Source organism: Anolis carolinensis, chromosome 3 (genome assembly GCF_035594765.1).
Source record: "Anolis carolinensis isolate JA03-04 chromosome 3, rAnoCar3.1.pri, whole genome shotgun sequence".
NCBI classification, from domain to species: Eukaryota; Metazoa; Chordata; class Lepidosauria; order Squamata; family Dactyloidae; genus Anolis; species Anolis carolinensis.
Genome location: NC_085843.1, coordinates 179,630,789 through 179,655,554, shown reverse-complemented (window position 1 = coordinate 179,655,554; position 24,766 = coordinate 179,630,789). Strand labels below are relative to the sequence as shown.

Here is a 24,766-nt window from a genome sequence, read left to right as displayed (position 1 = left end):
CACTTTGAAGAGAGCAAGTCCTCAGTATGTAGCTCACACTTTGGAACATAGAAAAGCTAGAAAACTGAGTTGGAATTAATAAAATGAAGTGCAACAGAGGCAAATGCAAAACTTTACATTTAGAGCACAAAATGTAAGTGTTTGGCATGAGGAATCCTTGACTACATGTGAAGGGAAAAGAAATCTTTGGTATTATTGAATATGAGCCAGCAGTGAGACGGTGTAGAAAATAAGGGAAATGCTGTGCTAGCCTGCATCAATAGAAATGTAGTTTCCAAATTGAGCGAAGTTATAGTCCCCTGTATTCTGTACTAGCTAGGCCTCATCTGGAGTACAGCTTTCAGTTTTGGATATCTAATTTGAAAAAGGATACAGAGAAGGACAGTGAGAATAAGAAGGAATCAGAGTAAAATATAGGTGGAAAAATCAACGGAGCTGAGCATGTTGAGCCTGGTGAAGAAAAGACTAAGAGGTGACATGGTTGTGCTTTTTTAATACCTCAAGGGCTATAACAGATCAGAAAAGGCAGGTCTGTTCTCTGTTGCCACAGAGGATAGAAAACGGTCTAATGGTTTTAAGTTGCAGAACAGTAGATTGTGATCAAACATTACAAGGAGCTTCTTGACAGGGAAAGTGGTTTGGCAATTAAACCAACTGCATACAGAGGTGGTGAGGGAATACAGGGTTATTGTAAACAATGCGAAAAGAATGTGTGTCACTTCTTACATTAGGTTGTTATTATTAGCCAAGTGGGTTGGATTGGAGTTGGGATCCAGCAACTTCTGGAGGGCCATTCATCCTTGACACCCATTGTACGGACAACAGGCAGATAAGGTACATGACACTGCACACTAAAAAGTTGGTTTCAAAAAATGAAGCTTACTTTTCTACTCCATTAGTTTTAATTAATTTTCTATGTAGTAGCCTATTATGGTACTTCTTACCTCCATGTCAACAGCAATTTAGTTGCCAATATATATTGTCACACGAGGAAATATCAAAGCTTTGGATTCTTGGTATCCAAGAAACTGCAATGTACAGCCCTTATCTTAAAGAAATAGAGACAGTGGGAAAATGTTCAAGGACAATGATTTGAAGAGACCTAAAATAAGGATTTCTATTAATTTGGCTTTCTGCGATTCATCTTTTTATATCACATAAATAAATAGATGGAGTACTCCCCAGCTATAGCTAATTAAAGAACTGGTAGGAGGCTTTCTTCCCTACCCGTGGGAGAGATGCAAAGGACAATATGATCTTCTCCTTACACAAGATGACTACTCATGGGACCTTCTGTAGAGCCTTCTAAATTAGCTTGGGCTGATTGTTAAGCTTTTAAGCATTGTTCTCTGCTTAAATAACATTGTAAATTTGCCCTGATGTACTAGCCAAGGGATTAGGCAGACAGGGAACTCTGCAAAATATCAGATTTCTTCCACTTTGTAAAATTCATGCCAGAGGGATTGATGAGCTGCTAGGGAAGCTAATAAAGTTATCCGCTGCAATTAATTCAAAGGGGGAAACCAGGTAAGAAAACTAAATAAATCATACCTCTTCCTGTTAAAATAATATGTTTAACATTCTAATCATTTACACATATTTTGTCATCTTCACGTGACAGGCACCCAAACTTACCAGTTAAATATTTATGGCTCCTTAAGAAAGAGGAAATGAAGTAGGTTATGTAGACTCTGTGTGTGTGTGTGTCCATACACACTTGTGTGCGCACGCACACACATGTGGATCGAAAGTGGGGGGAAGAGAGGGGAAGAAAAAGAGACGAATGTTCAGGAAATTTATACTTTAAGTCATGTGGTTCGAATTATTCAGCATGGCAACAACTTTCTGGAAGCAACTTATAGCCTTATCCTGAGTCCTGCATCCTGTGAAGTGAATTTTTAGAAGTGGTTTTGTGGACATTCTGTTGATCCAGGAAAGCCTGTAAATCTTAAATCTTTTATACTGTGTTAAATCTTTTATATATTGTATTTTACCATGTTATTTAACTATTTTAATTGTTGTATTATTTTATTGTATTATGATATACTGGTAGTGATCCTGCCAGTTGTGTAAGCCACCCTGAGTCCCCTCAGGGAGAAGGGCAGGGTAGAAATATCGGAAATAAAATAAAATAAATAAATCAGTGACAGGGTATGTATTTTGCTGAAGGTCCCAGGTTCAGTTCATGGCATTGCAATTGAAATAAGCAAATTGCAGAGCCCAGAAAGATCTCCTAAGAAGCTCTCCTGTTTTGTTCCTTCCAAAACAATGGTATGAGAACATCAGGACTTTTCAAAAAATTGATGACTTGTGTGAAAACTGTAGGTTTGACATGGATATTCCGTGATACATTTTGTGAGCAATATTCTTTGCCGACCATGACCGCAATCCACTAGGAAAGTCTCTTGCACAAGATCCATACTTGTAAAGAACCATAGAGTGCATATCTTTGCTGAGGTTCTGCTGATTTCAGCTGAACATGTACATGAGAACATTTTAGTTATTTATTTATTTATTTATTTACAGAAGCTGATTAGGTGCAAATGGCACTCCATGCAGTCATGCCAGCCACATGACCTTGGAGATGTCTACGGACAACGCCGGCTCTTCGGCTTAGAAATGGAGATGAGCACCAACACCCAGAGTTGGACACAATTGGACTTAATGTCAGGGGAAAACCTTTAGCTTTACCTAGGTATGCTTAGGACCTCATCACATGAGGCTGTTGCTCCGCCATACGATATTTTCAACATGGAGTCTGCTGGAGCTCATCATTTGACATAGGGTTACTTTTGGCGGGGCTCCATGCCAGCTCCGTGTTGAAAGTGTGCTGGGAGCAAGAATTCAGAACTTGGGTGACTACCCAACTTCTGATTAGTAAGTTAGGGACAGCGTCGGGAGAAGCCGGGCAGTGACAGCTTCCCCTGTGTAATGGGGAAGGAGGCAATACGGGGTGAGGAGTTGTGGTTTCCTCCGTTGGACCACGGATTCCCCTGCTGTCACCCAGCTTCAAGACTTCAATGTGATGAGGTCCTTAGTCTATGCAAGCTTATGTTATAAGTTTCTTCATCTCAGTTTCTACAAGATTCCTTTAGATGCAGAATAACATTTTGATTGATCAGTTTCTTAGGCGAGTTTATATTATTCAAACAAGGTAGGTTGAGAGTGAAGTTATTAAATTAATCAAGGAGTAATGATGGTAATCTCTTTATACAGGCGTTGAGGAGGGATCACCAACCTCTATGACGCCATTTAGAAAAGGCTGCTGTGCATGTAGTGGGGTAGGGGTTGTCATATACAAAAATATCAGGAGGCTCCACACACCCTCTATCATGTTGTAGGCATTCACACTTCCTTTCTCACTCATGTTTTTCTTTTACCCCCTCCCCATTTCCCTAGACTATGCAAGTGAATAAGGCAATTTTTCCATTCATTTGTATAGCAAAGGTGGGAAGAAACTCACCTCTTGAAACAAGGGGAGACTATCTCCAGCCAATTTTAGGCAAGGATAGACTGTTCCCCAGTTCCAATGAACAAGAGAATTATGCCATTCATTTGAGGAAGTAAAGGAAGAAGCTCCTCCTTAGCAAAGATCCTGTTCATCTTAAAAGAAAACAGCATTTATCTTAAAAGAGAGCAGCCTTTCCTCTTTCCATTCACAGGTGAGTAGAGAAACCAGTCAATTTACTTGCAGAGAAGGGGGAATCCTCATACATGTCCATGATAAGCTGATATGTAGATGCATGGATGCTTCTTTCTGATGCAAACCAAACAGCTGCAAAATATGTAAATAAACAAATTTCTAAACAGAGATCAATATCAGCCCAACTATCTGCTTCTGTTATCCACAAACCTAAGTGTTTGTAGTTCTCTGGGATGAGACTGAATTAGAATTTGAAAGTGGAGTGTCATAATGAAGCATCAAAATAATGACAAGTATCTGGTTTTTAAAAAATGTACCTAGCATGCCTTGCTGGGAAACAATATTTCTCATAAATAGAAGACAAAGAGTTAAAACATCATTGTCTTAGAAATGGAGGTAAATGCTGACACAAGGTCTCCAGTTCTTTTTTCTGACAGAACAGAAAGATGTTTAATTTGCTTGTCCCTTTGCCCATATAACATTGTACATCTGTCCTTGAAATCAGCACTTGCAAGCAGGAGTGTAGCCAGGGAAGTCAATTTAGCAGCAGTTCCTGTCTGTGTCCTAGCACTGCAGGCAGACAGCCTGGAGCTAGGAGTTATTATCGGCTAAACAGGTATATGAATAATTACTAAAGAGAAAAGCCTGGGTTAATTACACTTTTTAATTTTGTTCTCATACATTCTTAGATAATTCTCTTTTTCAGAGGGGATACGGCAAAAACCCTGACAGCTGTAGTTCTTCATTTATGCAGATTGTTACTTATTTATTATAATGTATATAACAATCACTGTAAGTAGAGAGTTACAGTATGTTTATTTACAAAAAATAAAGTAAATAAACATAAAATGAAATAAATGAAAAAAAAAGCTTGGGGCGGCATCTATGAAGTATCATTTTGTCCTCACCATCTTCCAGTGAAATTGAATAAAATGAGAGAGAAGGTTAACTACACAAGACACTAAATGCTGTGACTGGGCAGCTTCTTCCTCTTTCCTTATTATCTCTTCTCCAATCAAAGATCAAAGCAAGGAATTTTCATCTTTGGCTGTTATCCTACTGAAGGTTATTCCACCGACCCTTCTGGAACTATGGTCTTCACCTAAATTTCTAAAGTCATTTTCACATGTGGGATGCAAACCTATTGGTAGCCCTCCACAAACTGCCTTTTGATCACTGTTTACTTCATAAAGGGTAATCTAATTCATGGGATCATGGGTCAGATGATAATTGTGATGAATGAGTAGGCCCACTAGCTTGATACTTGCCATTTCGGGACAGGATATGTATGAAACAAAGAAATGTAAATCTCTTTTCAATCATCACCCTATAAATGATTAATAGATGAGTATTTGATGACAAATCACACTTGAGCACTCACTAGAAGTCAAAATGACTAACTGAAGCTGTTGTACGTTTGGCATATTCTAAGAAGATACAACTCATTCAAAAAGATGATAATGCTCCATAAGGTAGAAAATATTAGGAAAGGAAGTAGACAATACTTCAAGTGGATATACTCAATTAATGAAGTCGTGGCTCTGAGATTTCAATATCTGAGCAGGGCAATCTGGATCTTTGGAAGATCTTTCATTCATAATTGGCAATCCCTTGTGTCCAAGTATGATTGCCTTCCAAATGTAGGGTCTTGGTGGTGGGTCTGTAGATGACTATAGAGACTTATAGTCCTGCATGTTCTTTCACAGTGAGGACATTGGTTTCTAGTTGGAAGGTGGTCCCGGTCAGGGTTCTCCCTTTCACCTTCCATTCATGCCTCTTCAAATTGCACAGCTGACCACAGTGTCAGTTGGTAACAGTTGACCTCCAGTTAGAATGCTTGAGGTCCAGGGCTTCCCAGTTCTTGGTGTCTATGCTTCAGTTTTTAAGGTTAGCTTTAAGCCCATCTTTAAATCTCTGTTCCTGTCCACCAACATTCCATTTGGGAGATGGTGATCAGGCATTTGGACAACGTGGCTAGTCCAGTGAAGTTGATGGTGGAGGATCATTGCTTCAGTGCTGGTGTTCTTTACTTCTTCCAGCACACTGACATTTGTCCACCTATCTTACCAAGAGATTTGCAGGATTTTCCAGAGGCAAAACTGATGGAATCTCTCCAGAAGTTCAGTGTGACATCTGTAGACGGTCCATGTTTTGCAGGCATGTAATAGGGTTTGGAGGACAATAGCTTTATAAACAAATGTCTTGGTATCCTTACGAATGTCTTGATCCTCAAACACTCTCTGTTTCATTCGAGAAAATGCTGCACTCGCAGAGCTCAGACAGTGCTGTACTTCAATGTCAATGTTGACTTTTGTGGAGAGGTGGCTGCCAAGATACAGTAGAGTCTTACTTATCCAACATAAACAGGCCGGCAGAATGTTGGATAAGCGAAACTGTTGGATAATCAGGAGGGATTAAGGAAAAGCGTATTAAATGTCAAATTACATTATGATTTTACAGATTAAGCACCAAAACACCATGTTTTACAACAAATCAACAGAAAAAACAGTTCAATATACAGTAAACATTATGTAGTAATAACTGTATTTATGAATTTAGCACCAAAACATTGCAATTTATTGAAAACATTGACTACAAAAAATTGACTACTAAAGGGCAGACTGCGTTGGATAATACAGAACGTTGGATAAGCGAAGGTTGGATAAGCGAGACTCTACTGTAGTGGCATTGCAGATGGATTGGCTGGTGCTTGCTGAAAGAGCATTTTGGTTTTCTTGATGTTCAGTGAGAGGCCAAACTTCTCATATGCTTCTGCAAAGGTGTTTACAGTGACTTGTAGGTCTTCTTCTGAATGAGACGCTAACTCGCTGAGTCAAAATTAGTTTGATGGCAGTTAACAATAACAATAGCTTGATTTCTCCTTATCTGAAACTATTTCATGGAATTCTATTTTTTAACTTGTTAAATATCAAGAGTCACAATGGTCCCTGCTTTTTCTTCCTTCTGGTGTTTTTAGTGAACATGTGCATTTATTTCACAATAAATAATAGCAATATTCCAAAACTCATTTTAATTTAACAACTGATCAAATGCATTATGCATGTAGTTTTTGATTTACTGTACACATATAAAGCTCAAATACTGTCATGTGAAGAGTGGTATGATTCATAGCACAGCTGCTTTTACCTGGTGTCCCACATTGCCAGTTCAGGATTTTTGTCTTATATAGCAGCGCACCAATGACTTGATAAACCATTTTGCTGACTGCTTGAGGCTGAATAACAAAGTGGATGTTTTAAACCACCTGGCAGGCCACAATGTAGGACTGGCAGGAGACGTTTGCAGCCTGGTAGGTTGCAGATTCCACAGGCCTTCTTATAAATTCTCAAGATTAGACAAGTACAATTATCATGGCAGTGGAATAAACTCTTATATTTTGTATGTGACAATGAGATTAATTTCTACAGTTGAGAATTTCTATCCATGTTTTAGTGTTTGTGTGTGTGTATGTGTGTAAAAGTAAGAAAAGGAGAAGGAAATAAGTACAGTAGAGTCTCACTTATCCAACACTCGCTTATCCAATGTTCTGGATTATCCAACGCATTTTTGTAGTCAATGTTTTCAATATATCATGATATTTTGGTGCTAAATTCGTAAATACAGTAATTACTACCTAGCATTACTGCGTATTGAACTACTTTTTCTACCAAATTTGTTGTCTAACATATTTTGGTGCTTCATTTGTAAAATCATAACCTAATTTGATGTTTAATAGGCTTTTCCTTAATGCCTCCTTATTATCCAACATATTCGCTTATCCAACATTCTGCCGGCCCGTTTATGTTGGATAAGTGAGACTCTACTGTACTGAGAATTTTCCTTCAGGATGGGGAAAGGGAAGTTAGTAAACATTTGGACCTTTTTATGAGGCTTCTCAAGTAATTGAAAAACCAAATTAAATAACTTTCTTTTAATTGATTGATTTCCTTCATATTAAAACCTCTGTGCGCTTGTCTTCTTTTAAAAATATGGAAGGCAATGCAAGGTAACTTGTAGTTTTGGCTTGCTTTTTATCAAGACTGAAATTTTGCATCTGCAAAGCATTGAGCCATCAGATCTCTATTCCACTCAGGATGTCAGACACTTTTTACCTGTCGCAAGTTAGTGCCTCTCAAGCTTTCTGAAGTTAATTAGCAAATTGGATACAAAGGAGGAGGAGAGCAGAGAAAATTGTCTGTTGCTTTGCTAAACACATCAGTCCAAGCAGGCAAAGGAAAAATGAAAGTGGAGATACTCACTTCTAAATCCAAATACTGTAATTCTTTCACGGCTGATTTCTGGATTACCACTAATTACCCTTTGCAAAAATAAAGGACTCAGGTAAAATAAGTGAGTTAGTTTGTAGTTACCTCTCACTTTCATTGACAGCTCAAATGTAAAGATGCCGGAGTACCTTTTTAAAAATGCATCCCAGGCAATGATCTCTTAAGTATGCAAATGAGCTGAGATGGCAGGAGTGTGCATTGTTTTAAGTCATTGGCTGTGTCACAATGGATGTCACTCAAGTAGAAGGCAAGGAAAGGCTTGATGCTCCTGGTCTTGGCAACTCATTCTACAACCAAGGAGTCCCACCTGTAAGTATGTAAAGACTGTAAAAATACATACCGTTCGTACATCGTTGAAATCCAGGGTGTGATTTGCACTTTTTATGGTTTGATTATTTCAGTGTGCAATTCGTGTGATCCCTCATTTATTACTGTTCATTTTATGACAATGTTGTTACAGAATGTTTTTAAGAGAACATAGCATTATTTTAAAAAGACCACCAATAATATTCAACATTTAGTGATTGAGGTTCAGGGATATACATAACCTCTTCATGTATATTCTCTGAGTTATCCTTATGAGAGCATTGTGTACCAAACCAATCTTATCACCGTATTCACCATGAGTTAGAGTAGAGATGTCAAACTTGCAGATGCTCCAGATGTTTGGGTCTCCAACTCCCAGAAGCCCTAGCCAGCTTGCCCAATGGCCAAGAATCCTGGGAGCCGAAGTCCAAAACACCTGGAGGGCCACAAGTTTGACATGACTGAGCTTGTGGCTAATAGCTCATTTGAGAACATCTGAGTTCTCAAAGAAACCTCAAAACTTATATCCCTAGCCTTTGAAATAGTATATATCAGGCATGAGCAAACTTTGGCCCTCCAGGTGCTTTTTACTTTAACTTCCATAATTCCTGACAGCCGATAAGCTGGCTAGGATTTCTGGGAGTTGAGGTCCAAAACACCTGAAGAGCTGAAGTTTTCCCATGCCTGGTATATATGTACTGGCTTACTACCTGTCAGCTTATATTACTGAATTTGAGGGAACCTTGGGGTTTGTATGCAGCCAACAGGGACTCCTCAATGGAAATCTCAACAGTGACAGCAATGTGCCCCACAAAAACAATTTGTTTCTTCTGTACTAATCTTATTTTGCAGTGTATGGCAACAGGTGTGTTGGGTGTGTTCTGCAGGTCAGTCTCAGTTCACTCACAGTGCCAAGAAAGCTGATAGACTTGGCACAGAATGCTGTATGAACTATAAGAATCCTAAATAGTAGGGCTCAGCAAGCAAGTCAATAGAAAAAGCATTCCTTGATGACTATGTATGTGAAAACTACCAACCTGTTTTCCATTTGTTTTATTTAAAACATTTAGATGCTGAGTCCCCAACAAAATTGTTTGTTGAGGCATCTCATCCTTCAAGGCCTTTGTGAAAATTGCACTGTGTTAAGCAGTGAACACACGACAGGATGAAGACTGCAACACAGAATTAATAAAGCATGCACAGAATCAGGAGTGAAGATAGCCATTTGTCCTATACCCCAAGTTTGTGTTGTTTTGATTTGAACATGGCATAATGATTAGAGCGTTGTGTGTGGCGTAGGAAGCCCAAAATCTTCTATGAGATATGAAACTTACTGGATCTGTATTCATTCTTAGCTAAACCCGACCTCATATGATCATTATGGAGGAGAGTACAGGCAAGAATGCAGCCAAGGAAAAAAAGATATAAGTGTTACTGCAGCAAAGAAATAAGCGATATGGGTCTTCCAGGGAGTGAATTAAGCTTTAGCTTGGGTGCCATTAAAGAGACATATCTGTTTCTGGTTGTACTGATCCATATAGTTTTCATGGCAAGAATACTGGGATGGGTATTTTGGCCACATCATGAGGTGACAGGAAAGCTTGGAAAAGATCACGATGCTGGGGAAATGGAAGGAAAAAGGAAGAGAGGCCGACCAGGGGCAAGATGGATGGACGGTATTCTTGAAGTGACTGGGTTGACCTTGAAAGAACTGCGAGCGGTGACGGCCAACAGGGAGCTCTGGCGTGGACTGGTCCATGAGGTCACGAAGAGTCGGAGACGACTAAACGACTGAGCAGCAGCAACCTGTTTCTGGTACTCACCATATCTCAAAGAGTGAAGTAGCTCAGAACAGGATCTCCATAGCTTGTCTGTAGTCATGCCAGTATCTGCTTATTTTCCTACATACTGGATTTTCATTTCATAATACCTGTATTTCAGAAAGATGGACCCAATTTGAAATAATATCTCTGGATCAATGAATTCATGAACGAGACTCTTGCCAATTGAAAGTGTGGGGCATAGAGTTTCAAATTATTACTGCTAGATGTCTTACTGAGTGCACAAACAGCCCTTAGCCTCAGTCATTCAGAACATGCCAACCTCATAACATAATGCCTAGATCAGTGGTTCTCAACTTGTGGGTCCCCAGATGTTTTGACCTTCACCTCCCAGAAATCCGAACAGCTGGTAAACTGGCAGGGATTTCTGGAAGCTGTAGGCCAAAACACATAGGAACCTACAGCTTGAGAACCACTAGCCTAGACATTATCCATTTGTGACATTATTTTTTAGATTTGCTCTTTGCTCAAAATGGTTACTAAAACTTGAAAATGTAACCCATCTAACTGTCAGTAACTGGTGTAATTGTAACTTGTTGCCATCATGAAATATACTGCTTTGAAACTGAGTTCATCATTTCTAAACACCCTGTATAATAACAGCAGTGTGAAATAATTAGATTATATTGGTGTGATGTCCATCTAGTTGGGGGGTAGATAAATGTTTCCTTTAAAAAAAATAAGAGGGAAAAACAGAAGCTGTGCCATACAGATTGCAAAGCATTCATTGATAGGCCCTTTACTTCTCTTCTCACTAGAGCAAGTTGCTTCCCCAGTGGAGACACATACTCCTCCCTGATGCTGAAAGAATTCAGTGGGGGCTTTTAAATAGTTATCCCTATGAGACAACCTTTCCTGTGATGTAATCTGACACACAGCCGTCATTGAGGCTTAAACATAGTAATCTTTGAAAATGATTGGGAATTTGCCCTGGAGGGGGGAAGAAGACCTGTTATGATTAATTTCTACCAATGATAAACCAATCCTTGTCCAAAATGCAGTGTGCTATGAAGTATGATTTAATCCATTTAACTACGGTGCCTGATGCCTGTGACAACTGTGACTCAAATGTCATCACAGAAAGTGATATTTCAAGTGGCATGGTGGGATTAGAAACCTGCTGAAGATTTGTCAAAGGCAAAGTAAGTACATAATTTCTAGATAAGTGATTTGTCTACTCTAAACCATGTCTGCTATAAAAAAAAAACAGAAATGAAGAGAGGAAGAGACGGAGGCAGTTTAAAAGTAAAGCCATGAACTTAAGCCCTGGAGAGTTTATATAATAACATTCTAAGTAAACTGAGGACCATTTGAAGTCAAAGGCTAAAATCAAAATTATATACATATACAAACAATACGCTTGCTGGAAGAAGTGGATGAGAGATGATCCAAAACAAGGGAGAAAGTATAGGGGGTCCTAGTGGTTTTTCCCCATACATTTTCTCATCAGTAATACCAGTTCAATTTGATTCTGACACCAAATGGTGTCTAGTATTTGAAGATTTTCTTCTATTTTTTTCCTTTCTACCCTAGAAGTTGGGATCTTATCTCATATCACCATAATAGTGTTGGTTTTGTGACTTGTATAGCTGAATTCATATATGGACATACTCAGTGGAAAGGCAATTGATACAGAGAGGGTTGAAGTATCACCAGGTTGTGCTCTGTAGCCCTCTGAGAGGAAGACGTGCAATATTGCTTGGAAAATACACTGACACAATATCCAAAGGGAGAGAATAAGGTCACTCGGGGATTACATGAGTTGGCTTATGCTATTTTTGAAAGGTGAATCCCTTAAACATCTGCTTCCCTCAGAAAGCACCCGCCTGACTGGAAAAGGAGAAAAGCGAGAGGTTAATAGGAGGATCCTCCTACTGATGCAGAAAGGATCTGTCCACTCTCCTGAGTGCTGATCAAATATATACATGCATGTTATTCTTGGTTTCCTCATAGTGTTCAAAAATTTAAAAAACCTGAGCATTCCGAGTGAGGCTTAGTCTGTAAGGAAATATATTGTTTAGACTTGTGCTTTCTGCATTAGGTAATCAAGTTGCAATTTTTACAGTTGTTTTTGGAGTGGTCTTCATTCATTAAATTTATCGTGTCAGAAGCAAATTGAGAATACAGTTGTAATGTATAAAAAAACCACAAACAAAGTTAAAAACTTGGCATTATACTAAATGTCCTTTGACCAGAAGCTGGCCACTTGTAGTATCTCTGGTGTCGCTGTAAGAATTTCCTTCATTGTGCATGTGGCAGGGCTCAGACTGCATTGTAGTAGGTGGTCTGTGGTTTGCTCTTCTTCACACTTGCATGTAGTGGACTCAACTTTGTAGCCCCATTTTTTAAGGTTGGCTCTGCATCTCATAAGAAGAACTTCCTCACTGTGAGAGCTGTTCGACAGTGGAAAACTCTCCCCCGGGCTGTGGTGGAGGCTCCTTCTTTGGAAGCTTTTAAGCAGAGGCTGGATGGCCATCTGTCGGGGGTGCTTTGAATGAGATTTCCTGCTTCTTGGCAGGGGGTTGGACTGGATGGCCCATGAGGTCTCTTCCAACTCTACTATTCTATGATTCTATGATTCATAGTGCCTGTTCAGTCTGTTCAGTGCCTTCCAAGTCTCCCAGTCTTCTGTGTGCCCAGGAGGGAGTTCCTCATCTGGTATCAGCCACTGATTGGGGTTCCAGGTTTTAGCCTGCCACTTTTGGACTTTTGCTTGCTAAGGTGTTCCTTCGAGTATCTCTGTAGATCTTAGAAAACTATATCTTGATTTAAGGTGTTGGCATGCTGGTTGATATCCGTATAGATGTTTCTGCCTTGGTTCTTTCATTACTGGCTGCTATTTCCCAACAGATGTCAGGTGGTGCGATACCGGCTAAATAGTATAATTTCTCCAGTGGTGTAGGGCATAGACATCCTGTGATAATGCGGCATGTCTCATTAAGAGTCACATCTACTTTTTCAATGTGGTAAGATGTATTCCACACTGGGCATGTATATTCAGCAGCAGAGTAGCAAAGTGCAAGGACAGATATCTTCACTGTATCTGGTTGTGATCCCCAGGTTGTGCCAGTCAACTTTCATATGATGTTATTTCTAGCATCCACTTTTTGCTTGATATTCAAGCAGTGCTTCTTATAAATCAGAGCACAGTCCAGAGTAACTCCCAGGTATTTTGGTGTGTTGCAATGCTCCAGTGGAATTCCTTCCCAGGTAATCCTCAGAGCTCGAGATGCTTGTCTGTTCTTAAGGTGAAAAGCACATGTCTGTGTTTTAGATAGATTAAGAATCAACTGGTTTTCCCTGTAATAGGCAGTAAGAGCACCTAAAACTTTGGAGAGCCTCTGTTCAACCATTTCAAAGCTCCTTGCTTGAGTCAGAATAGATGAAACCCTCTTTCCTTTCTGGCAGTGGCTGGTCATTTGTGTAAATGATTTCATCAAAGAAGCTATATTGATTGGCGTAGCTTGAGTAGGACTGAATAACTAAAAAGGGTGGAAAGAAGAAATAGATAATTTGTGTTCAGTGGCTTCTGTATTTCTGTGTGCATATTTTGGCTGATCATGAAAACCTGCAGAGTGGAACAAGAGAAAACATGTTAGACTAATCACAGTCAGGTAACACTTCCCAACTCATTATGGGCAATCTAGCCAACAGCACAACAGGTGAATTTTGTGGTATCCCAATCTAGCAAGGGAGATCAGCATGTGGAAACTGTTAAGTGTGGATGCCAATACCTATTTCTCTATATGTTTATACCTATGTCCACATCATGATGAACATATATATTTGAACATATGTATAGACATATGTCTTTACATATGTCAACATCATGACTAACACCAAGGCAGTCAAATTGAGAGAGGCAATAATCTGAACAAGAGAGGGAAGATCTGTTTCTAATATATCTTGGGCCTAAGCATTTTCCACTTAGAAGAAAGCTTGTAAACATTTGTGAGATGCCGTTCTATGGTTTGGTTTTTTAAAAGAGACTGGTGTTATCTGGCATATAGTAATTAAAGATAAAAAGAGAGCTTTCTAAAACATTTATTTAAAAAGAAGGGGAAAACCTTTCCTGCCGAATTCGTTTTCTATATTTTTTTTATTGAAATAAAAATTCCCAGTGAATTTCTTGGTGAGGAGCCTTGATGGGTTTTGTGAGGGTTGTCTGTGAAAAGGAAGTGGCTTTTTACCACAGGACGTTGTGTCAGGAAAAGGTTGGTTCTTGGTTGGCCACAACTTAAACTGCCATTTTCCCCCTGAGATGAGACGGTTTCACTGGCTTCCTGTTTATCTACTTCACAGTCATGTGCTCCATGTGGAAAACATGAACATCTCTTGACACAAAGAGCAGGGGATTTTTAAAGGGGCAAACCTTCCATCCCATTTTGAGATATAGGTTTGTACTGACCATAATGTAGGGGAGCTGACAAACTGAACCAAAAGGAAGGGATGTTTAACTGAAATTTGTTTTTATACCTTATCAGATCAATCAAGTCTAAAACCATAAAACTTGTACAAGTCCTTTATCCAAAATACTTGAAACAAAAAGTATTTTGAATTTTGGATTTTTTTAGGGGGGTGGAAAACTTGCAATTGTACACATGTACATAGTGAGATTTCTTGGAGATAGGAAATAAGTCTAATCAGAAACTTTGCTTATGTTTCATATACGCCTAATAGACATAGCCTGAATGTAATTTTATACAATAGATGTAATAATTGTGTTCATGAAACCATGTTGCATCATCAGAAAGCAAAGGTGTCACTCTCTCAGTCACCCATGTGGATAATTTCTGATCTTGAGGCACTTCCAATTTTGCAGTTTTTGGTAAATTATACCCAATACGTACTTCAGAAAAATGCGTCAGTTCTGATTCTGTGAGCTGCTACCTGAAGAAGAAAAAGACAAAACTATTCTGTTTCTTATAAGAGATGTCATTAGCCATTACACCACCTTCTATCAAGGTGGGGTCAGTAATGGTGTTAAGGAGCAATTTGAATAAGGCTATAAGTATGTCGTTTGTGTTTTGGGGCATACCCTCTAATTGTCCCAACTTGGTGGGGACACTCCCAATTAATCCTCCATCATAAAAATTTTCAGCTGTTCAGGGTGCTGCATTCTTTTTCATTCTTCCTGATCTCCTTTCCCTCTTTGTCGTTGGCTTATTTCCACTGGTGCAAATGGAGTTCAAAGTAGAAAAGTCATTGCATTCAATTAGCTCAAAGCTTGCCTTTTCTACTAGGCTCAGGCCCCTTCTACACTGTCCTTATATCCCAGGATCTGATCCCAGGTTTTCTGCTTTGTACTGGATTATAAGTGTTCCCACTGTCAGAGCCCCTGGTGATGCAATGGGTTAAACCCTTGTGCCGGCAAGACTGCTGACTTGAAGGTTGGGTTGCTGACCTGAAGGTTGCCAGTTCGAATCTGCACACTCAGTGACTTTGTTTCCACCTACCCTACAATAGTGACATGTCTGAGGTTTCTTATTGAGCGCATGGCTGAGATAATTCAACCATTTTCTTAGCCAAAGTGGGTGGTATGTGTTTTATCTTTCAAACAATGGAGAGCCATATGCAGCAGAGAAAATGAACCTTCTGCTTCAAAAGAGGCAGTGGGTAAGAGGATCAAAAAACCCTGTCTTTTCTAGACAAGCAATTTTCCAGAAAAGAAAAGGAAAAAAGGAGGAGGGGGAGCAGGCAGTCTGATGCAGATTGCCTCCTTTCATGTTGCCTCCTTTAGTGGGGCTATCCTTAGCATGATGCACAGCAAGAGCTCTGTCTTTGCAGGTGCTCTGCCTGAGAGAGGTGTGTAGGCTTGACTGTAGTGTACATCACCTCCTGTCAAGACTCAGCTTTCTTGGCAAAGTCAGTGCCAAGGAAAAGAGTTGGATTAGGCACATGAGAATTTCTTTTTTGCAAGGCAAGGCTTGTCTTTCAGCAAGATACTTGCCTCTCCCAAGCAGCAGTGCTCATGCAGGAAACCCTTGAAAACTTGTCACAGCACTCATCTGGACTGGAGACTTCCCAACTCAGACATTGCTTTCTTAATTTTCATATTTCCCTAGCTGTGTAGCACTGCAATCCTTCTTCACCCTTATTGCACTTTGTGGGTTATCACATTCTTAGGACTGCTTTTTATCTAGCACCGGTTAAATTGTACAAAATTAACAATGCAATCTGACAAAAATGTTGGAAAGAGTAGGAAGAAATACGTGTGAGTCCTTTGCCTAACATCTTGGAATTTAGGGATACAATTCCGAGCTGTTGAAATCAAATGGTAAGATGAAATAGTACCTTCTCTAAATCTTTATAATGAATAACTCAACCTTTTGGATGGGGAAAATGCAGAGCTGCAGCATCAAGAGCTGCTTTCAATTCTGACCTAAGCCACTAGAGCTGAAATAGTAAGATCCTGGAAAACTAAAGAACTCACTCCCTCTAATGCTGGTTGGATAGATTCTGGTTTGACTGCACTTGCTTAATTTTGTCAGCAAAAGCCAATTCTCTCATACCAGAAGCGACTTACAATTTCTCAATTCAATCCTGACACGAAAAAATAATGTAATGAAGGGGAAAAATAACAGAAGATTACTTTGTGGAAATATGGTGCCCATTCATATCTCATATATTAGATTTGACATTGGCCTGCCATTAACACATGTAGGATATTAGTATGATATATTTAGAAATCAGAAAATTATTACACATAAGGACTGTCATTTGCTGTCATTTAAGAAATTTGCTTAAAATCAACAGTAGTCATGTAACATCATGAGGAGACAGGAAAGTTTGGAAAAGATCACGATGCTGGGGAAAATGGAAGGAAAAAGGAAGAGAGGCCGACCAAGGGCAAGACGGATGGACGGTATCCTTGAAGTGACTGGGTTGACCTTGAAGGAACTGGGGGTGGTGACGGCCGACAGGGAGCTCTGGCGTGGACTGGTCCATGAGGTCAAGAAGAGTCGAAAACGACTAAACGACTGAGCAGCAGCAGTCATGTAAACTCATAATGATGTAGAATAACCTCTTACCAATGAGAATAATACTTTAAAAGACATTCTCACAGCTGATTCTTAATGTACGGTTGTGGTGATAGGCTAGTTATAGAGTTGTGTGTGAACCTGTTTTTGATTTTCCTTTATTCTTTCGATTCTTTTTATTTGGTGGGACTGACTAGGAGTTGGGGACCTGAAGGATGGTGGGTGGGGTGTGCATGCAAGCACATTTGGGGGCTTTCACCCTTTTAGGTTCTTTTTCTCCTTTTCTTCCTCTCCTTCAGAAAATACTTCTAAAAGATAATAAATAATTATAAAGCCATCCAGGCAAAGGAGTGTAACTCTGATCAGCAGGGCCTGCCCCTGTCAGAAATTCTCCCAGTTCCAGTCCTCTCAGCAACAGCAGCAGCAGCAACAACAACAACCAGGCTTCCAGCTCACAAAGTGAATCTCCCTGGAGGTCACCCCTGATTCCCTGCCCTCTCCCCCCATTGCCCCTCATTGCTGCCAATGGGCAAAAAGAAACGTTTTCAGATGCGGAACGAAAATGGCCATTCGGTAGCATGCCCATTTTCGGGAGCACTGGAAACAAATACGGGGGATTTTCCAGTATCAGGCAAGCAGAAATGGATAGCAGTTCACCCAAAATGCACAAGCCTACTAGTTAGTTACTCAAGTTGGAGATCTGCTCCGTTTTTTTGCCTAAATGTGTCTGTTGTTTATTTTATACCCTTCTTCCGCTTTCTGCTTCTTCAGAGCATTAGGTCTCTTCTTTTTCTCTAAAAGCCTTACCATTTGCAGTCTTGGACATGTCATCTTCACACTTAGGCTGAAGTACCTGCTTGAGTAGTTGTGTGATATGGATTCAGGCACCCTTTCTAATAATTTTTTTCTTGTAGCAGTTCAATTGTATCTCCTTCTAGGAGGTTCAATGTATGGGGTGTTAAATTATTTATAGTACAACTATATGTATCATCTGCTTAAATAGAGTTTAAACTGGTGCTATGGTAATCCAAATTCCTTAACTGAAAAAATCTGTAATTCTGTCAGTTTTCTATAATATGGGGCTTGTATGTATTTGATAGGGAGCCCCGGTGGCGAAGTGCGTTAAAGCGCTGAGCTGCTGAATTTGCAGACCAAAAGGTCCCAGGTTCAAACCCTGGGAGCGGCGGGAGGGGCTGCTGTTAGCTCCAGCTTCTGCCAACCTAGCAATTTGAAAACATGCCAATGTGAGTAGATCAATAGGTACCGCTCCAGCGGGAAGGTAACGGCGCTCCATGCAGTCATGCCGGCCACATGACCTTGGAGGTGTCAACAGACAACGCCGGCTCTTTGGCTTAGAAATGGAGATGAGCACCAACCCCCAGAGTCAGACATGACTGTACTTAACGTCAGGGGAAACCTTTACCTTTTTACTATGTATTTGATTGCTAAATCCTTGTGACAAATATAGAAAGTCATGGAAAGCCACAAGGATCTATGCTACACAGTTCATCCCAAACCACTTGAAATCATACCCAGCCACTCCTTTCTTTGTTTTTCTTAGATTTCTATCAAAATTCTGTGAAACATATCTTAATAGCTGAGACCTAAAATGAGCAAGACAGATGAGATTCTTCTGAATATGAATTCTGTGCCTCATTCAGCACAGTATTCTTACAATCTGCTAGCATAAGGATTTTGCTCACAAGTCATTTCTGGGGCTGGGTAGTGGGTGAGGGAGAATAATGTAGAAAGGAAGATATGTAGGTCAGAGAAAGACATAATTACTGTGAATTTAGCTGTGCAGTTACAGTGCTTTTCTCCAACCTAATTATGTGTGTTCATTCTTTCCTGTGTTACGGTTCCAGACATGTGTGAATGAGGGCCAAATAATTAGGTTGCAATTGCTTCTCGCTTGTAGTTTGTGCTTGGCTTTGACTACATAAAGGCTTGAATAAATACCGAATATTCCCTAGAGAGTACCTGCTGGTTGGGAAGAGTACAGCCAAATTGAGACTCAGCTTCAAACCCACCCACCCCAACATTATTTTCAGATAGAGTAATTGATGAAATTGCAATCGCGGGCTCTGTTTTGTTCTTCCATCCAGTGATTCGTGTCAAAAATTGTGCCAATATGAATTTTGCATTCTGGTACAGGTGGTGCATATTCACTTCCTCCCCATCCTTTTTGTGGGCTGATTGCCTTCACGCAGGAAGCCACCAACGTCGTCGCCACCTCCTCCTCAAAAGCAGAACCTTCCTCCTCTGGCCGCTTAATTAGCATGACTAGTTTGATGGATTTAGTCAACAGTATTTCTAAATAGGGATGGCGGAAGACCCTGCCCACCAGCTTTTCCCCAAACAGAAGCTCCTTTTGACCCATAACCCTTACTACTTTGCTAGGCACATTCAAACAAGTGTTGCTTCTGATTAATTGATCAAAAGGGGTTTATTTTGGCCTCTTGGCTGTGTACCAGGGAGCAAGCCTTTGTCCTAATATTCCTAGCACCACCCCTCCTTGTAAGTTTGAAATGTGAGATGCCTGGATTTTTTTCCTCCCTCTCCCTCTCTTCTCTTTCTCTCTCCCTTCTGGCAAAGTGGCTGTGTGTCTGCTTGTGTGTATCTGTGTCTAGGAGTGTGTGTGTGTGCGTGCCGACGCATGTAAGTGATAGATGGGTATAATGGGAGAGCAAAGGGATGGACCACTAGAGACAGAAAAAGGAAACCTTCAGTACCAGTAACATGCAGTTGAGGTGAGAATTTTCCTGGTGTTTGATTTTTCTCCCCCATTATGTTTTTTCTCCCCCCACCCCCCAATCTCCCACCCCCTTGTCTTTTCCCAGTCCTTTTCGGGGATGGGGTTAAAGGAGCCTCCTGTCATTTTTGCAACCGCTGCACATACACACCCTCTTCAAACAATGTCATGCGGACGCCAAGGTGTGCCCTCTTGCTTGTGTCAGGTCTGTCCGCGTAGATGTGTGAAGTTCTGAAGCTGAACCCGATTCTCTTTTTATTGTCTCTGGAGGGTTGTCGCTGGGAGCACAAATAGCCTGTTGGCAAGTACGGCATGAGCCCATTAGCAAGACTCCATCTGTGATTGGTTTTGCCTGGAAACCGGGAGACAAGCAATGAATAATTGATGTGTGTTGTGCAGTAGCTGGACAGGCAAAGAAAAAAGAGAGAGGGAGAGAAAGCGAGCGCAGGATGCCCTCAGAGGGGGGAGAGAAAGAGAGAACAAGCTTGGAAATAGCTACTGGCTGCCTTGTGCTGAGATTAAGGTAGCCCTGGCTTTCTTTGTTCTGCACTACACGATTTCTGCCTAGAAGTGTTTTCAGATAGATGTGGCCTTTTTCCCTCCCTGCAACAGGAGAAATAGCCCCCCTCCTCGAGGCAGGGGAGCCGAGGACGGCTAGTTTTGAATGAAATGTAACTTGTGGGTAAGTTGGCTTCTGTGGAGGGGAAGGTGTGTATGTCTGTCTATCTCCCTGTCTATCTTTGCTCCAGCCCCTCTGAGGGTGTGTGAGCATATGCGTGGTGTGTGTGTGTTTCTGTCTCTCACACACCGTATGTGTGTGCGTGTGCATGCGCGTGCGTGAGACAGAAAGTGAGAGAGCATTGTGGGTAGAAGTGTGTTGTCAGCTGGCAAAGGCAGTAGCAGGGGATGAAAGGCAAGACTTAAGTAACAAACTGGGACATGTTTTTGTACAGTTTCGGCTCACTGTGTTTCTATTTCGTGAAAATCGTCTCTTTAAAAGGAAAAAAAAAACAACCAATGCCATTCTTACCTGGGAGTGAGTGCATGTTTAGGGTAGAAATCTTTCCTTGTATAACTAGGTATTTGACAAAATGTTTATGTTCTAGTTATTTTGGCAGTAACCATGGCAAGCGGATTTTGTGCGAGACAAAAGTGGCCTTTTTCTTTATCCTCAGTATCTTTGCACTGCCCAGATTTTCTAGATTACGGTGCAGCAAGCAGCTTGAGAATTAACCACTGCCATTGTGTTTTGGCAAAATAAAGATTATTTTTAAAATTAGCCCCTCTGCACAAATTTCTGAGATGCATCCCGTAATGTAAAATCCTTTCAAGGCTGCTGACCTCCAAAAATGATGATGATGCCGAGTGTTCATTGGTATTCTATTCTGCAAAGTTTGCATGCAGTTTTTCATAATATGTGACATTTTAATGCATATATGTGTGTGCTAGGCTAAGTCAGACGTTTGAAGAACAAATTGTACAAGTTCCTCTTAGTCACGATAGAACTATTTTTGTTACTGTGGTTTAACTACTTGGTAAATGGAAACGAGTGGGAGTGCTTTGTTATCATGACTAGAAATCTGGTGCTGAAGAGTTGCAGTTGTAGCTGTGTAAGTAAGTAGCCAAAAAAGGTTACCACCTGTTGTTAGAGTTAGCTCTGCCTGTGTTTTGATGTGTGCACCTGAGCGACAACCTAACAGAGGTGGAGATTCAGGACAGGACGTATCCATCAATATACTCAAAGTCAAGTAGAAAGGGCATACAATAAAGAGTTTGGACTTATTTGGCAGAATGGATTACTATCTTACCCATGACCGGATTCTTGCCACTCTTATCATTCCATAGGCAGTTCAGGCATTTAACACCATTCAATCCATAGCTGAACTGGCACTAGTTTGAGCCCAGTCCCTAGTAATTTACTTTTCAGTAGTTGTTGGTCAGATACACAAGTTGAGTATCTCCCATCCAAAATGCTAGGAATCAGACATGTTTTGAATGTCAGATTCCCATCCACCCGATTTTGGAATGCCCATATTTTGCAAATTTTACCAGTTTCAACGTTTATTAATATTTACTCCTTTCTTTCCTCAAGGATCTGGTGGAATGAGAACTAAAGTAACTATATCTAAGGCCAAGTCCAGAATCCATCTCCCCCTTTCTCTAATGTCATACATTTGTTTCCCTTTAACTTTCCCATGTTTTCCTTCCAGTCTATTAGATTTGATCTCTTGAGATATCTATATGCCATGTATCTTGCAAACATTTCCTGCATGTTACAACTTGAAGCTGCTTTGAGTCTCTTTGTGGAGAGAAAAGGTGGGGTATAAATAAACACAGTAATCATAATAATTAACTTCCTTGCTCTTGTTACTTGTCCAGAGATACATGATTTTCCCACTGTTAAGACTGGAGAACCTGTTTTGCCCTCCTCACTCAGCTGCCCACCCCATACAATACTTTCCTCTTCTCTGGGGCAATAGACAATAACTTATTACAGATTATTGTAAGGGGTGTATTCTGGGAAACCACTAGGAAAGGTATTAAAACTGCTTCCTGCCTCTTGTGATTTTTTAAATTAAGAATCAGTTATTATTTGTGTCACCCTGATAATGTTTTGAAAGTACAAGCTATCATTTGTCTGCTTATCTTTTCCTACATTGCGTTGTTTATATGCAATTAATATATTTGTGCATATTTCTTTCCTGTCCCTATTCTGAGAGTTACTTCATTTCATCAAATTTTCATTTGCTTACAGCACTTTGGATCCAGTTTACAAGATAAATTATGTGTAGGACAACTCACAGAAGTATTTAGACATTTGGTACTAAGGAGAAATCTCACCCTGGTAAGAGTCAGTCACAGGTTTTCCAGGTAGTAACTTCCAACTCCCTTTAACTTGGAGTAGTTTTTATTCCCAGCATATCCCTGCAGTGAGATCAGTTCATGATTATGTCTTCTATAATGATGAAATTTGGCAAATATGTTATATTCCATGTGTCAGGCTGTCAATTTGAGATGTTGGTTTCAACTTATTTCAACCTATTTGTGATAGCAGAAACCAATAACCTGGCTATTTTACCAATTCAAACTAAAAGTCATGTATTAATATTATTTATTTTCTTCTGTTGTGTATCAATCTTTTGCTTGAAAGCATGTGGCAAGGCATAGGTAAAGGTAAAGGTTTTCCCCTGACGTTAAGTCCAGTCATGTCTGACTCTGGGGTTTGGTGCTCATCTCCATTACTAAGCCGAAGAACCGGCGTTGTCCGTAGACACCTCCAAGGTCATGTGGTCGGCATGACTGCATGGAGCACCGTTATCTCCCCGCCGGAGCGGTACCTATTGATCTACTCACATTGGCATGTTTTCGAACTGCTAGGTTGGCAGGAGCTGGAGCTAACAGCGGCCACTCCCGCCGCTCCCGGGGTTTGAACCTGGGACCTTTTGGTCTCCTGCTCAGTGCTTTTACACACTCCGCCACCGGCAAGGCATAAACAACACTTATCCTTTGGAAACTGGGTTGCTGTGAGTTTTCAGGCTGTATGGCTATGTTCCAGAAGCATTGTCTCCTAATGTTTCACCCACATCTATGGCATTCATCCTCAGAGGTTGTGAGGTCTGTTGGAAACTAGGCAAGTAGAGTTTATATATCTCTGAAAGGTCCAGGGTGGGGAAAAAAAACTCTTGTCTGTTTGAGGCAAGTGTGAATGTTGCACTTGGCCAGCTTGATTAACATTGAATAGTGTTACAACTTCAAAGCCTGGCTGTTACCTGCCTGGGGGAATCCTTCTTTTGGGAGGGAAATCCTTTGTTGAGACACCTCCCAACAAAGAATTCCCCCAGTCAGGAAAGACTGCTTCTGGAACATGGCTATACGGCCCAGAAAACTCACAACTATCCAATGATTCCGGTCATGAAAGCCTTCAACAACCTTTGTGAAATTCTCCCCTGTAGTCTTACAAAGTAACAATAACATGTTTAATAGCCACTATAAACATGGAAGCTTATGAGGAATTGAAAACAGGGGATCAGGTTCCACAAAGTGATTGTCAAAGGTAGTAGAGAAAGATCTTGGTTCTTAACTTTTAGGTTAACAGTTATTTACTTTGACATACCAGTATGGGGATGCTGAGTTATGCTGTGTTTTGTTAAGTTGAGATGGCCATCAGGTCTTCAGATCATGGCATAGCCAACATCTTTCTATTAGCAATGAATGTTAATCACACTACCTACTAGTACAGAAGTTGGAAGAAACAATTGTGTAGTGATGTGTATGGCCAGAGAAAGAATAAGGCTGATTATTTGCAAGTAGCTGGCAAACAGTAATCCTGGCAATATCCAAGGATTTATTATCTCTCCCCACCCCACCCCACCCCCTCACATTGATCATTAGTACTGTTTGGGTGCCAGGCTGGTCTCCTGAGCTGTAACATGATATTTCCGGTATAATAGCTATTAGAGCAACTGAACAAAGCTTATTATAATTGGGTAACTATTAAATGCTACTGTTTAAATGAGTGGTTTTTAACCTGATGGTGTCTTTGTTTAACTATAGTATCATCACATTTGTAGTTGTGTTTTAATTTTAACCTTGTTGTAAGCCATCTTGACTCCCAAATCAAGAGAAAGGTTAGGTTATAAATTGAATAAATAAAAAGTAAACAAAGGGCTCTCTTCTCAAATACAAAAGTTGCTGAAACTGACAAAAAGAAAACTAGGAACTTCCCCCAACTTAGAAAAGCTCTTGAGAATTACGTAAGTACAATGGGTACAATACTTTTCACAGACACATGGCAAAGCACACACGCAAGTGAAAATTTAGGATGAGGAATACTATTTATAGATTTACACCCGAAAGACAGGGACATTTTGCAACAGGTACATGTTCATATGGTAATGTTTACAACCCTAATTTTCCAAGTTGAAGTAAGATACAGTAGAGTCTCACTTATCTGACAT

At 40.3% G+C, this 24,766-nt stretch overlaps 1 protein-coding gene across 11 annotated transcripts in view; it reads left to right on the top strand.

The window, feature by feature from the left end:
- zmiz1 (zinc finger MIZ-type containing 1) overlaps nucleotides 1-24,766 on the top strand; it is a 490,223-nt gene that overhangs the window by 318,467 nt on the left and 146,990 nt on the right. The window contains exon 1 of one of the 11 annotated variants that reach the window (XM_062977420.1): nucleotides 18,447-19,806. The exons of 9 other annotated variants lie outside the window; for them this stretch is intronic. The gene's annotated coding sequence lies outside the window, so the exon portion shown is untranslated. Of the gene's footprint in view, nucleotides 1-18,446; nucleotides 19,807-19,988; nucleotides 20,332-24,766 lie in introns of those variants that run through there. One more of the 11 variants, XM_062977421.1, reaches the window with a different exon arrangement.